The sequence below is a fragment of the Anopheles gambiae genome, chromosome 3, assembly GCF_943734735.2.
Source record: "Anopheles gambiae chromosome 3, idAnoGambNW_F1_1, whole genome shotgun sequence".
Taxonomy (NCBI): Eukaryota; Metazoa; Arthropoda; class Insecta; order Diptera; family Culicidae; genus Anopheles; species Anopheles gambiae.
Window position 1 is genome coordinate 55660102 of NC_064602.1, and position 16119 is coordinate 55676220.

At 39.2% G+C, this 16119-nt stretch overlaps 2 long non-coding RNA genes across 2 annotated transcripts; one reads left to right on the forward strand and one right to left on the reverse strand.

Annotated features, from left to right (window-relative positions):
• The first annotated feature begins 2536 nt into the window (after positions 1–2536).
• LOC133393399 (uncharacterized) lies at positions 2537–6535 on the forward strand. Its single transcript, XR_009766139.1, has 2 exons — positions 2537–5030; positions 5108–6535. It is a non-coding gene; the product is annotated as an uncharacterized LOC133393399 (long non-coding RNA).
• A 3554-nt stretch (positions 6536–10089) lies between these two features.
• On the reverse strand, positions 10090–10688 carry LOC133393400 (uncharacterized). Its single transcript, XR_009766140.1, has 3 exons — positions 10551–10688; positions 10376–10486; positions 10090–10280 (listed from the first exon to the last, which is right to left on the reverse strand). It is a non-coding gene; the product is annotated as an uncharacterized LOC133393400 (long non-coding RNA).
• Between the last annotated feature and the right edge of the window lie 5431 nt (positions 10689–16119).

Consider the following 16119-nt stretch of genomic DNA (forward strand, 5'->3'; position numbering starts at 1 on the left):
AAGCAAGTGAGATTTGAGTAATGGTCGTTGATGTTGATACCCACGTATCTGACCACACAACCATTCATATAGATTTTTGCTCAGAAAGTTAGAAGGCTATACAGGTCATGATAAGATGAAACTTGTCGAAACACATTGTAAGATAAGGATGGCAATATAATGATGAGTTGTAGTACGCCATCTATTGATCAAACCAATGAAGCTGTGGAGCTTTCTTTTTTTTCTATGGATATTCAATTTTCCAGTCGTTTAAGCTTAATCTGTGGCGCTTGGGAGGAGAGCACAATTATTTCGATGGCAAGATAAGGTGTAGCAGAACCTGTTGGTGATCAGATCTTTTATCATGCCAATCTCCTAGAAGCTAAAAATAACACTTTTGTTTATTATATTAAAATAATACATGTTTTACGAATTCATATTGTTTTATTCAAATTCAGATGTTCTTCGAACCTCAATAATTCTTTAAACTTTCACCGCACGGATAACATGAAAACCCCATACTATTTTATAGAACTATTAATCACTGCCTTTCTTTTATGTTCGGCATGAACTACACTTTTTCTTATCCCTTTAATATAACATGCACTTTTCCCATTGTAAAGCTTATCTTTCAAATGTTTTTGAAAAGTTGCCTGGTCAATTTCCACCAACAACCATCAGTATTTTTACAACGTTTGGATATTTTTTCAAACCCAACTTAGGTTTATATCCTTTTTTAACAGCCCCAGCCCAGCTACAACTCGCAAAAAAAGGTCTTGAAAACATTTTTCCCAAAGCGTCATGAATTCGTTGCTTTTCTTTGGTAGCAGTAATCTCGCCGGTAATCCAACGTACCATTGTTTGGAAGTTTTCAGAGAGAGAGAGAGAGATTATTTTCCAACGCATCCAACTCTTCCTTGCACACCAATTCTGATGCGTGGAAAACTGGTTGCTGCGTTGCTGAAGGCTGGTGTGCAATGGATGCAGTGACGACAGGCAGTTCCAGCTCCTTCCGGCACATTTTCTTAAGTTGAAGTTTTACATATACTACTGCTGTGGTAAGTTTATGCGTTTGACGAAGATTCTGCTCGATTCGCTGATCACATATCCTGATTGCATCAAGAATTGATTGTGTTTTCATGATTTGATATCTAAAACAAATGCATTAAAATTGCAAACATTTGCGTTATATACATTGAAGACAATAATTCTTTTTCGATTTACTCACAGTTAGATGCAATAATTTTGCAAATACAAATCCGCTAGCGCTACACCGCTCTTCTTTGAATTTCAATGTTGTCATTTATTGTCAAATCAATGCGACATATCGATATGAACAACTTTTGACAGCGCTGTCACGCGACCACATTGTTTACACACCGGCGCAGCAATGTGGCAAACAGCAAGCAACACACTCTTATAATTAATTTGTTTTTTTCAGTGCGAATTGATTGCTGGTAAAAGCTGAGGTAAGTCGAACTAGTACTGTGGCAACCTTATACATCACCATTATCAATCAAAACTGATTGTAATACAAGCAATACTGCGGCATTCTGTGTACGGCATCATTGTATTGAAATGGTGTTCGTTCTACAATAATTTCCATTTTCTGTTTTGTTTTCGTTTCAGGAGGTATATCACAACACCAAAAACAATGAATGATAGAACAATAAAAGGACTGCGGATAGAATTGTACATCGAAGTGTATATTTATTCATTATATGATGACATTGTAGGGCGAGAAGAAAGGGAAGCGAAAATGAATGGTAGGAGGGGAAGACAGGTAGGTGCTGTGAGGAGAAACGACCACGCAAACAATGAGAACCCAAATTTTGAGTGATTCAGACCGAGGGGTATGAGGAAGCTTGAGGAAGCAAGGAGAAACGCGTTGCGGTGAGAGCGCGATTTGCTTTTTGAGTGCGCTTGTCACTAACACAAAACGAACTCAGCGTAATGGAACTAGTCATGGGAAAAATGATTATTTTTAAAGATCAGGTGCGGTTCAGTTCGCTCAGTGAAATGAACTGAACGCGTGCGGTGATTCTTTCGCACACCCGAGGTGCAGCATTTTTTTAAGAATATTTTTTATGCTGCAAGAATGTACACCCTATTTTATTTTTTTATTTTTATACAGTTACATTTACAAGCAGAGAAAAAGGAAATCAAAGTTGTTTTAATGCTCAACTAAACTTTAAATTTATCACGATTTGTTTAATTTTCTTATATCAAAATTTATTTTGTTTTCTACTCGTTTAAAGTATTTTTTATAAAAATGTATATTTATCGCCGTTTAAAACAACGGATTGATAACATTCATTCAATTAATCGTACAGTTTAAAAAACTGTGGTTAACTATAGTCCATGAGGAGAATCTTTTTCATATATTCAAAGCCGACATGGGGTGCTTCTAACATATGGAAAATTACCTGCAGTTTGCAGTTGCAGTGCAGTGGAAAAAAAACTACTAGAGCGAGAGTGTATCGCTATTTTGCTGAACGGCAAAGAAGACATGGATAACAGAAGCTTTCTCGTTCTAGTCAACACATTATCAGATCGATAAAGCATGCTGATTTTCTGAGTAGGAGAATGAACTCCGCACCGCGTGCGGTGGTTTGTTGCACACTTTCATGATCGGTATATTTCCGGGAGAGTTTCCGCACGGAGAATCAATACCGCACCGCTAGCGTGCGGTGATGTATCGCACACATTCATAGTCGGCGCGGAGAACGTCCGCACAAAGAATCAATACCGCACCGCTAGCGTGCGGAGATGTATCGCACACATTCATAGTCGGCGCGGAGAACGTCCGCACAAAGAATCAATACCGCACCGCTAGCGTGCGGAGATGTATCGCACACTTTCATAATCGACAGGGAGAGCGTCCGCTCGGAGAATCAATACCGCACCGCTAGCGTGCGGAAGAATCATTTCCATTTATCTGGCGGTGCGGTACTCGTTCACTCAGTGTAAAGATTTGAATGAATCATTCAGTTCTGATTCATTTTGCCCTTGTCTAATTGGAACAAGTCGTGTTTGATTGTGTGCGTATGTCGACGGCTATTTCAGCTGGAGAACTCGTTTTTTCTTTGCACCCATTTTTTGCCGGTCAGTCTGTCTCATTCTTACTACCACATTCGACTTCATACAAAGTGGCAAAGTTTGACGTTTCGAATGTTGATGTTTTTAATCCCCTTGATTCTGCGTGATAATGTGTAAAAAACTTGTTTTTGTGAAGTGTTTTAATGAGTTTAGTGTTACTTCGGCGTGCATAGTTAGTTGAAATATGAAAAGTGTTGGAAAACAAAGAGTTGTAGTGATATGTATGCCTGTTTGTACATCGGCCAAAGAGGTAAACAACATGTTGCATCGAGGTATAAGCTCTTTTTGCAAATGCAAAAGTATTATGCCATACCTAAATATTATGTAAGATATGTGAGAAAAGTGTTTGTATTTATGATTTACACGCGTTGTTCCATTTCCCTCCCCGCCCATCCATTTGTGTACCGATAAAATAATAATAAGCCGGTCTCATGGTACAGTCGTCAACTCGCACGACGTAACAACATGCCCGTCATGGGTTCAAGTCCTGAATAGACCGTGCCCCTATACGTAGGACTGACAATCCTGCTATGGTAATAAAAGTAAGGGTAATAAAAAAAAGTCACTGAAAGCCATCCCCACAAGTGGGTACAGGCCAGGCCTTGACCGACAACGATTGTTGAGCCAAAAAAAAAAAATATAATAAAAATCGTGGCATATTATTGTGCATATAATGGGTTTTATGTGCGGCTAGTTAATTTCGCTGCCGTGATTAGCATACCGGACATGCAGATCGTGGGGTTGCGGACGCCAAACGAAATCCGAGGTGCAGCAATAACCGGGATCGAACGTGTACATCTTGGCTGGTCCGTCTTGGCTTTGTGATGAGCGGGTCGATTCGAACTTACCGGGTCAGAGTCATCCGTAAGTGACCAGTAGTCGTTCGGGTCGACCCGAAAGGTACAAGTAGGTAAAGTAGATCGAAGCACCGGGTCGGAAATGCGTATACTTTTACGTACCTACTGATAATTCGGGTTGACACAAACTCGCTGCACCCACAAGTCGAATTTGATTCCTAATGTGATCTAGCAACCCTTACCGCAACCATGGTTCGGGATCGATTCCGTCAGACTCCGGATCGTGTCGTAAAATTAATCGTGTGACCCACCCCAAGTATAGCTGAACCCACGAGAGCAGTAAGGACAGTTAATACTTTTGTTAGAAACCCGGTTATGAATGCCCGCCTGGCTGGTTGAATGCGGTCTACAAGATGAGAGAGCATTACCAGACTCCTTGTTTCGTAATCTAGACGCTGATGGCAATTATGAAGAGCAAGCCGTGTTGGCCTCCGTCAGATGTACTCGAGTCACACCAAAGCCTGAATATTCAAGCGAGACCACCATACAATGCATGCATAAATTATATTATGGCATTACATAAACCAAAGTGGGTATAGGTGGGCTTATAGATTTGGCGGGAACGCCATTTTGGAGAAAAATTTGACAGGAGGGGATTCGATTGCGATACGTATCTATTCACTCACACTACGAAACACAAATAGCAAGCTGTGAGTTTGTTTACTTTTGCAAATGAAACGATTGCAAATATTCCTGAGTTAAAAATATCAAAGAACTCCGCTGTGATCGGGTTAAGTATCGAATATTTCTTTTAAAAATTGAAATAGAACCAAAAGAGATAAGCGGCAACGCAATATTAAATTGTTTTCGTTTGTATTTCCCAAATTTTAGCATTGTTTGTCGAGTCCATACAGCGCTTTTTTACTGATCTGGACAATCTGGTACGGGTATGAGTCATGTTGCAGTACAAACATTAAAAGATTATAATGCTAATAAGCCTCCTCAGTGCGAACCATGTATCTAAAGGTGCTGGAAACGAAAAGTTATGCTCGTCAAGTAGCCATGCCATTCATAAATAAGTTTTGCAGCTAATAGCATGATAGATATTTTTTTACCATGAAGGTATAAATTTTTTTTCTTTACCAAATCATGACCGTAAGTATTACTCATTTGTGTGATAAAATAACCTAAGGGCAGATGTATTAAAAACGTTTAACCTGGATCATTTGCAGTGCCATCTCAATAGAGGACATGTAAACAAGGAGAAGAAAAAGGACAAATATGAAGTCATTGTAATCGACGCAATGGAGGAAAACAAAGAAGTATACCATGGACCTAGGACACGGAAGTAATTTTTATCCATCTACTTAATCATCGGAATATCCTGAAGAGTAATAATCCGGAATAGGAAAGAGAGCGCTGTAAAGCCCCTATCGGTTAATTATAACGTACATCAAAACACACCGGCAAGAATATCTTTATATATGTGCAAAGGTCATAATGAACTGTACATACTAACATGATGAACAACATGAATAGTAAAACGTGGTTAATCGTACGAAATCCCCATAAATAACCCTATGTTGATCAAGCGTTACAGTAAGTGTTGACAGGTGCCAATACCTTTAAGATTGTTGCAAACATACATGAACAACTGAAGTTAAAGTGTGAAAGTCATAAAGTCATAGCGTGCAGCTCATATTTGTTTAAATTGCCACCAACTGAAATCCAAATATGCTAGATGAACTGGCATCCACGAAGGTAGTAATCATCCGTCTGCTTTCAAAAACTTTTTATAGGACCGTGCGTGAATAGGTTCTTATTGTATGTATTTGTATTGCATTTTAATATTCATTTTAATCTTAACGATAGTATAGCCGTATTAATGCGCCAGATTTAAAAAATGTTTTTACAGTTTATGAGTGTTTCCCGTTTCAGAAATGTTATTCATGCAACTGCTGGTAATGTTTATCACTATTAGTAATTGTTTGTATACGTTTCGTATTGATATATGTAACATATTCGACTAGTACGGTATTGCAGCAATATAAAATAACAAACTACATATCACGCTAAGAGATTTAGAAAATTAGAGACGCAAAAATAGTTGTTTTACACTATTACTTCCAAGACATGAATTACGTCAATTTTAGCTGAAACAATCTACTCAAACGTAACACGATTTTTTACGCACTAGACTACAGGCGGTCCCCGAGATACACGGTTAATGGGGACCGAAAACGGCCGCAAAAAACCGCGTATCTCGAATTTCCGCGTAAGTCGAATCTTGTGATTTCCAGCCAAAATATCACTAATTTTCGTATAATTTTGCAAGTAGTGAGAGGTTTTAGCCATTTAATTCATTATTTGATATGATTCTGACTTAAAATAACAGCTTGGAACCGTTTGAAATATATTTTAACATTCGATCAAAAGGAAGTTCTATGGAATGTTATATATGATGTGTCAAATCAGTACAATTTGTTCCAATAACTGTCAAGTTTAGAAAACCGCGTATCTCCGAATCCGCGTATAAGAGGTACCGTGTATCTCGGGGACTACCTGTATACCATATTTTCCTAGCTCTAATTGAAAATTCGAACGATTATTTTTATGCTGAATGCAAAGCGATGATGAAAAAACACATAATATACAAATTATCTTATAAAGTCCGGATAAATCTATATACAAATTTTACAAACGAAACTATGCTACTTAAAACTATTTAACATAATTGTACAGTGTCCAAATAATCCAATATGTGGAAGTTCATAATCTCATAATCTCATCATCTAATAATCTCATAATCTCAAAAGATATATGAAATATGCCTACTGTCCATGGGTCCCATAATAAAGTTATTTGTTATTTGTTATTTATTTATTAAAATTCAACGGACCGCAAGTGGCCCACTTGAAGCGAATTCATTTACATTCATTCATTATAACATAGTCACATTACGGTCATTCATTTGTCACGCTTAGTCTTAAGTAACATAATTAACATGTAAAAGGTCGCACGACACGAATACTATTCAACAATGCGGTGCGCGACATGTCAGGTTGGTGACGATCACAAATGACATTAAACTCACGGCACATACGAATAAACGGATCAGAGGAGCCAAAGCGAGTGCGGCGTTCCTCCACGTCAAGTAGCGATCTAGCTCGGAGCGATCTCGGCGGGACATACATGTTGAGCCTCGAAAGAAGCGCGGGCGAGTCGATCCGATTGTCAAGAAGTCCCGCGACAAACAGCCTCTGAGCGTTGCAGTTCCGCTGCTTCAGCGTCTCGATGCCAAGCAACGCACAGCGTCCCTCATAGTCAAGTTGGACACTCCAGGAGCGCAAAGCGAACCGCGTGAATTTGCGCTGGATCGACTCTAAACGAGCTAGGGGACGAGCAGCTGTAGGCCACCATACTGCAGAAGCGTATTCTAACACTGGTCGCACCAAAGCACAGTATAGCGTCTTGATGCAAATCGGGTCAGTGATGTCTCGTGCTATTTGTTTTAGTAAGCCGATCAATTGGTTACCCTTAGTGACAACGTGCTCTAGCTGGTCGTGAAAGTTAGAACTAAGGTATTTTAATGTAGTATTAGAGCGATTAATTTGTCATTTTTTTCATTTTTTTAGCGGCCTTTAGGTTATCGGCTATTTTTCGTTTCTTTTTAATGTTCTTTTCGTTCATTATGAGCATATTTTTATAACGCATACGCACAATAACACGTTGTTTAACAAACTTTTTAATAATTTCCTCAGGCGATTCTGGAATCCGGCGTTTTATGGTTTTGGTCAGTCTTGTGAAAATGCCTTTCTTTTTACAGATTGATCCTTCTCGGTTGAATTTTAAAAATATTTTTTCCATTTTGTTACCCTGCTTTAAGAATGATTCGGAAGGAGCAAACAACCCTCCTACCGAGAGATGCTGTACGAATGAGGGGGGGTTGGAATAACTGTGGTCGGTTGTCATTTTAAATGTAAATTCACCTAGTTTCAATTCAGGAAATTTTTTATGGTAGGTTTTTGCTATGTACCCCATGATATATTGTAGCCCATCGCCATCCTGTTCTGGTAACTTTAAATCACTACTACTTACGGTACTGAATGTATCGCTATTATCCTGGGTAGTGATACCATTTTCCTTTTGTACATCTTCTATATTGGGCAGGGTTGGTGTAATATCCGCTTGGGTCAATATGCGGGACGAAATTATTGGTTCATTTTGATCCTGTATATAATTACACTCGTGATCTGCTGGTTCTGGTTGCGATGAAATATATTCATCCTGAGGCTGTGGATTGCTAGGGCCTACATCCGTTTGGTTGCGTAGAATAGTTGGTGATTTTCCTAAAATCATGAATCTGATGCGATATATGCAGCTTAACGGAGATGGGTGGTCATACACTCCCCCTTTTTGGCGTAGTTGTGAAAAAAAATTCTCCAAAACATCTTGGTTGAGCTGCAACAAAAAAAAAGTACAAATTAGTTTAACCATTAGAAAATTTAAAAGCGGAAGTTTTACCTTGTGTGTGGAAATGAATTTTACTTTCTGTCCATACTTTGACTTCATTTCATCAAAAAGCATCTGTAGAGAATTTATCTGCATTAGAATGGACTTTTGAAACACTTGTATCTTGTTTTTGCCGCATGGAACCATGTTGGATGTAAACTCGAACATATCCATAAGTGCGTTTAGTTGATCATCGCTGCCTGTATATGACTTCTTATAGTCGAGTTTTGCTGTAGGAGTATAAGTATTAGAGACACTAAACCAAAGATCTATCTTTTCTATGAGATCTGCTAAACGTCTTGCGTTTTCATTTTCAGGATAATATCTCCTTAATGCCACTGATGTTGTGCGAGACAATAGCTCTGCCGCACTTCTCACATTTTGTCGTTGTTGAGGTGTCATTATCAAATGTGAATCAGCTAATTTAAACAACGGAGTCATTTCTGCTTCGTTTCTTTTGGAAAGCATTTCAAATAGTAAATCTACGTTAATAATTTTACCTTTGTAATTAAAACCATATAAAACCATGATCAATGAGTCAATTTCTTGTTAGTTTGAGCAAATGTGGGGCATCCGGACAGACAAATATTTTACCTTCATTTGTTGGATGTGTAAAATATGGCTGTTTGTGGTCATAGGCTCCTAATTCTTTCCAACAACCAATATTGGCTTGACAGTTATCGCTTACGATGGCTGTTACGTTAATGTTATGTTCTGCCAATTTTGCAATTATTGTCATGATAATATCTTTCGTCATTTTCTGGTCGAATCCTATGAACACCGGTTGTTTCCAGTTTTTAAACAGGCCACGAGCCATTACGACTTGTAAATAGTTGTAAGGACCTATCACTTCATCCGAAACAGGATCGTATACTAATATCTTGCTGACCTTCATCTCATCAAAACTAAGTACGCATTCTCTATCCCTACGGGTGAACGTCTTCGTTATATTGCCAACTACTTTCAAAACGTCGTCCAGAATGCCTTCTTTAATATTGAGTCGCTTTGCATAGCGCTTTAGCGTCGCAATAGAAGGAAGAGGATATTTTAAATCTTTGGCTAAATAATTGTATGCCTTTTTGCTAAAATATCGTAGCGTCAATGCAGCGCTAAGTTCCTCGTCTGTCCATATCACTCGTTTCTTTTTTTGCAAAATTAAATCTATTTGATTGTCTGATAGTGTACCTTTAAAATAAAATTTCATTTGTGTAACTAATTCCTCAAAACCTAGATTGCTATCAATTTTGTTTTCCATTTCTGCTTTTAAAGCTGCGATTTCTGCCCTACATAGATTATTTTGGTTGTTCAGCTCGTTCAACTTATTTCTTAAATTACTATTTACATTTTTTAAATTTTCATTTTCGTTTCTTAGCCGTTCTAGTTCTAAATTCGATGCAAGCTGCTCGCCGGAAACATGCAGATCCGGTTCACATACTTCCTCCTGTAATAGTTCGCATGGTAGTACTTGTCCTTCGTACAATACTTCAGCCATATGCGTAATGAAGTCTATTGTTTGATTTTGTTTTGCGGCAGTACTTAAAATGTTGCTGTTTTTTCCTATTGTTGGTATTGGTAAAAAAATTAAAAAAAATTAGAATAATGTGCCAATGCATAGCATTATTGTTGTTACCTTTTGGATTAAGCTGCCGAAATGTACCGGAGTTGTTGGCTATTGGTGCATTTTGTAATTGAAAATCTTCATTTCTGAAGTGATCGGAGCACAAAGCACTTTGATCCACCACAGTTATGTTGTGAAGTCGCACGAGTTGACGACTATGGATCGTCACATACAATAATTATACGATCAAATAAAATTGTTCACTTACCACACAAGAATATCGTAGATACTAAAAACACTCTTGTTGTCAACTTTGACTATATAGAAGCTCTTGTCTGTACAACAGGAAAGAAATAAATAATAAATAAAATCAATTACATTGAATACCCTTTCATGATTAGAAGAAAATTAAATTCATTTCTTTACTTACCACAAGCTTATTCAGAAAATAACACCGTATTTTACCGTGCTATATGTATTATCGCGGCCAGTTGCCGAGTGCCGGTGCGCGTTAGCAATGAACACTTTTGTTGTGTCGATTCTGCCGAATAACACATAAATGATTCATATCCGATACATGAGAATCATAATATCACTACACTTACCACGAACAATCAATTTTTCTATCGTAAAACTGCTTTTTATTTAGAGTTTATCGTTGATTTAATTTTGAAGCCATTCCTGCCGTCAACAAAGCAGAAGTGATGCTCACACATACATTGACAAAGTGATCGAATCCCCTTCTGTCATTTTTTATTCATTTTTCTACAGCGCAGCTGTCAAATTCACTCACTCTCTCCGCTTGGTGACGCACAGACGTGGTTTTGATCGCTCCTGCTTATTCCAGTGTTTTAACGCGGCTTGATTAATCGCCCTGTGGCTGGCAAAATTTTATCGCTTGTGACTTTTGCACACATTTGCTTTGCGATATCACTCGTTGTGTGCCTGCTTTCCAGTGTAACAGTGTTATCATAATGACTATCTGTGCAATTTGCTCTACGGCAATTAATCCAAATGGTGATCCATTACACTTGTCGTGTTCGGGGGTGTGTAGCCGTTTGTTCCATGCTCACTGTGCCGGTGTCTCTGAATCCACGTTAAGTGAATTGTTGGCAGATTGTGGTCTGTGCTGGCTATGCAAACAATGTGATGCCTTGCGTTAATCGAAAAAGCCTGTATTGTTTCTGGAGATTGAGGCCGCCTTGGTCAATTCAATGGATGGCATTTTCTCGTCTCTAGGAAACGCCATTAACTCGATAAGAGCGGATCTGCTTCACCGTCTTAAGCAGGATCTATTTAGTGAGAGTGCCTCGTTTGATTCTGCATATGGTAAGAGAGACGCATGGTGCCCTCTCCGAACATCACTACCCCTCGATCTACCATCTCGTCACCTCCCTCCGGCTCCCTGGCCAGCAGTGCCTTCTGCGCCTGCAATGCAACAAGGAACGGGATCGGGGAGTACATATGATCCAGTATTTGTGGCTCCAAGGCCACAGTCATTGTCGTGGATTTTTATGTCGCGCTTCGACACATCTGTAACGGATAAGCATGTCATTACCATGGTTTCAAATCGACTTGCGCTTGCTCCATCGGACGTTGTGGTGCGTCGTCTCGTAAAACTTGGCGCCAACGTCGAAACGATGTCATTCGTATCGTTTAAGGTCGGTGTACCTTCCAGCAAGCGCGAAGAAGCTCTCTCTCTCCGGCTACTTGGCCTCCATCTCTCGTGTTCCGTGAGTTCATCGATTACCAAAATCGTCATCTCCCTGTAGTGTCAGTGAACGACACGCTTACAGATGAGTCGGCCAAAAATATCGATAGTGCAAGCAACACTAATACCGTTAAATCTATCGTCGCCCGATTGGATGCTCCCGTAAACGATCCATCTAACTTCGGCTCTCTGAGTACACCACGCTTGGCCAGCATGCCTTCTCAGAGTGCTTCTCTGCCTTCGGCTCTCTCTCATCCACTGAGTGACACCTGTTCCGAGCCTACTTCCGTGCTTCCTGCTCTTCAATCAACCTCGTCGATTCCGTCATCGTCTTCATCGGTGTTCATTCCTGCGAGAACGACTGGATCCTCTCGTAAACCTTCGGATCGGTCGCCTCCAGATAACCTGCCTGCCCCTGTTAAGCGTACCCGTGGTGATCACGCCAGACAACCGTCGTTGTCAAATGAACCAAATGAATAGCTAAGTATTTACTATCAGAACACTCGTGGGTTACGATCAAAATGTACTGATTTGAGGCTAGCGGCCGATGCTGCTGATTTTAATGTGATTGTTTTCACTGAAACTTGGGCTGATGATTCTTTACCCAAAAGTATGCTCTTTAGTAGTGATAAATTTATCGTTTACCGTTGTGATCGTAACATAAATAATAGTTCTCGTACTCGCGGTGGCGGTGTTCTCATTGCTGTTTCGACCAGTTTAGCATCAGCGCCTATTTCAGTAATTCCGCGCCGCTTGAGTGTGTGTGGGTTGTGATTAAAAATGAGTGCTTTAATATATACATAGGTGTTATCTATGTCCCACCATACTTAGCAGCTGATATGCGTACGCTTGAAAAACTTTTAGAATGCGTTCACGATGTCAAAGCCCGCTTGCGTAACAAGGATCAACTTATTCTTCTTGGTGATTTTAATCAATCTTCTCTGCAGTGGATAAATTCTGTTAATTTAACGACACCTTTCCAGCACTATACACCTCATAATGCGTTGCTATGTCATGCACCTTTTGTCGATTTATTCAACGTTATGGAATTTTGTCAACTAAACAATATTTCAAACCATAATGGTCGTGTGCTTGACCTTATACTATTGTTTTCTCTTAACTTCACGCCGTGTTCCGTTTATGAGGCAGATCTTCCTCTTGTAAAAATTGATGACCACCATCCTCCGTTTGTTTTTGAAATTGAATATCTATCCACTGCCAACTTACCTGTTTCTGTGCAAAGTGTTAATCTTAGTCCTATTTATAATTATAAGAAGGCTGACTATGCTAGGCTGCGTGTAATTTTGTCCTCTATTGATTGGTCATTTTTGTTTGAATGTATGTCCATCAATGAGGCTGTAACACAGTTCAATGCTATCCTTATCACTTCCTTAAACTCCTGTTCTCCTCTCTTCAGACCACCTCCTTCCCTTCCATGGTCCGACCGCCATCTGCGCTCTCTGCTTAGGGATCGAAATCGGGCTACACGTGCTTACCGGACTTGGCGTTCACCGTACACGCGTAGGTTATTTAAATATGCAGCATCCGCTTACAGATTATATAACAGATATCGCCATAAATTATATGTTTTGCGTCTTCAATCTCGCTTCCGTTAAAACCCTCGAGCGTTTTGGAATTACATAAACTCTATGAGAAACAATAATGGCCTCCCTACTAGTATGTCACTTGGTGATGTGCTTGCTACGTGCCTGAATGACATTCGTTCGCTTTTTGCTGATCATTTCTCGAGTGTCTATGAAAATGGTTTAAATAACTCTGCAAGCTTTGAGGCCAGTCTTTCATTCACCCCTCTCAATGTCCTGAATGTTGAATTTGTTTCTGTAAGCACTGCTTCTGTTTTACGTGCGTTAGGTAACCTTAAACCATCCTCAGTGCCGGGTCCCGATGGTATTCCTGCTGCTTTACTCTTTCATTGTCGTGAAGCAGTAGCCCTTCTTGTTTCTTTCCTTTTTAATCTTTCTTTGTCTACGCCTACTTTTCCGAATATTTGGAAACAAGCATGGATAAGGCCAGTTTTTAAAAAGGGTGATCGTGGTTGCGTCTCTAATTATCGTGGCATATCTATTTTATCGGCGTTCAGCAAAGTCTTTGAATCTGTTATTCGTTTACCTCTAATGGAAATGGTGAAATCGTGGATCATTCCAAATCAACATGGCTTTATGGCTGGCCGCTCCACCACTACTAATCTTATGGAATTTGTTTCCTCAGTACTCTTAAATCTGGACTCTGGCATGCAGGTTGATGCTGTGTATACCGATTTCAAAGCTGCGTTTGATAAAATCCCCCATTCTCTGCTCATTGCTAAATTCAAGAAACTTGGCTTCTCTCCTTTCTTTCTTGAATGGCTACAATCATTTCTATCGAATCGTTTTTGCTGTGTTAAATTGAATGACGGTTTTTCTTATGAGTTTCATTGTTCGTCGGGTGTACCCCAGGGTAGTGTCTTGAGTCCTTACTTTTTATTTTATTTGTCAATGATGTGTGCTCTGTTCTTCCATCCGATTCCTTCCTTATGTTTGCAGATGATTTAAAAATATTTTGTCCTATCACTGACTCTAATTCATGTGTCTCTCTTCAATGTCTGTTAGACTCCTTCTCCTTTTGGTGTTCTGCTAACTTTCTCTCCCTGTGTATCGATAAATGTGCTTGTATATCTTTCTCTCGGAGCTTAAACGTGTTGTCTCATAATTATTCACTAAATTCTGTTGTATTAAATCGTGTTAATGTCATTCGTGATCTTGGGGTTCACCTTGATGCAAAGCTGTCATTCAATCATCATATTGAGCGTACCATTAACCATGCCAATAGTGTACTAGGAATGATTTGTGCTATGGCAAATGATGTGCGTGACCCTATATGCCTCAAAGCCCTTTTCTGTAGCTTAGTCCGCCCTATTTTAGAATATGCTAGCATTGTGTGGTGTCCAGTCAGCTCGGTATGGATTGAAAGGGTTGAAAGTATTCAACGCAGATTCACTCGTATTGCCATTAGGCGTCTTTTAGGGCAATCGGGTGCTTCTCTTCCCCCTTATGAAGTCCGATGCCGTATGCTTGGATTGATGACACTGCATGATCGTCGCTCTGCTTCTCAAGCTTTGCTTATCAGTGGTTTGCTTCGGAACGAGATTGATTGTCCTTCACTTCTTAACAGAATACCGCTGTACGCGCCTACTCGCTTTCTTCGACGCCGCGATTTCCTTCAAATCCCGTCGAGAAGAACGCTGTATGGCACCAATGATACGTTTTATCGATCCCTCCATCGCTTCAACAGTGCCTCTGGTGTGTTTGATTTTCATATTCCCCCTCAATCCCTTCGCCCCCTCTTCCTTCAGTTCTTTGACTCCCTTTTTGTTTCCCCATCCTAATTCTTTCATTTTACGTGTGTTGGCTGTGTTGCAAATTGCTTGCTGTCTAGTATATGTTTGTCTAGTTAGATTGAAGTATTTGTTTGTTATCATTAATTTTAAGTTTTAGTCAGTAAGTTTCCCTATATTTAGCCCTCTGAGGCGGATATTTGTATCGTAATAAATAAATAAATAAATAAATTTGTTCGGGATAAGCCCACCTGTATATTACACCCACTTTGACATAAACAATCAAATTTTATTATGAGCGTGATTATTACAATCTAAATTAAAACAGTTCGATCTGGATACAGTATATATAGTAAACTTTTAATAAATAATTTGAAATTTAACAAACCCTGTTTTCCATACAAACGCATGCTTTTAAATTGAACTGTCAACCAAGTAATGTTCAATTAAAAAGCATGCCAACTAGTAAGCGTTCAACTACAGTCAGAATTCAATAGCTGAACGTTTTTTAAGTTGGATTGCTTTTTAGTTGAACGCTCGATAGTTGGCTGACAGTTCAATTTAAAAGCATGCGTTTGTATGGGAATACCGGTTTTTGAAAATTTCACAAAATTCTCATGGCCTGCTGAGAAAAAATTCATTATTTTTTGTATGGAAAAACGTGTCAACTAAAAAGCACATATTCAACAGTCAGGATCCACGTATAGATCCATAGTAGGCAATGATAAAAAGCATCATGCTGAATTGTTTGGAGAGAGTAGTGAAGCTGAGTCAAGTAATATTCAGACAGCAACGTCAAATGTAGAGTTCAGTGAACACCCCCATTGTGGTAAGTGCAAAATTAAAAATTTAAATTAGTGACCAATGGAAATTAAACACAGTTATAATACTTATTTTGTATCTACTCATTGCAGAGAACCATCCTTGTCCATTTGATGAATACATCTTGCAAGAAGAATACGTCAGTGATTTGATTACTATCGATGCATTCGACGATACGGAAGTACATGAAGAGGTCGACGAAGATTAAGATGAAGCTGAGGAAACTATTCACAGTACACAAGAGTCTCAACACGAGGAGGAACCATTTGATGAGCTTATTCGAAAATGATCAATAAAAACATACCAA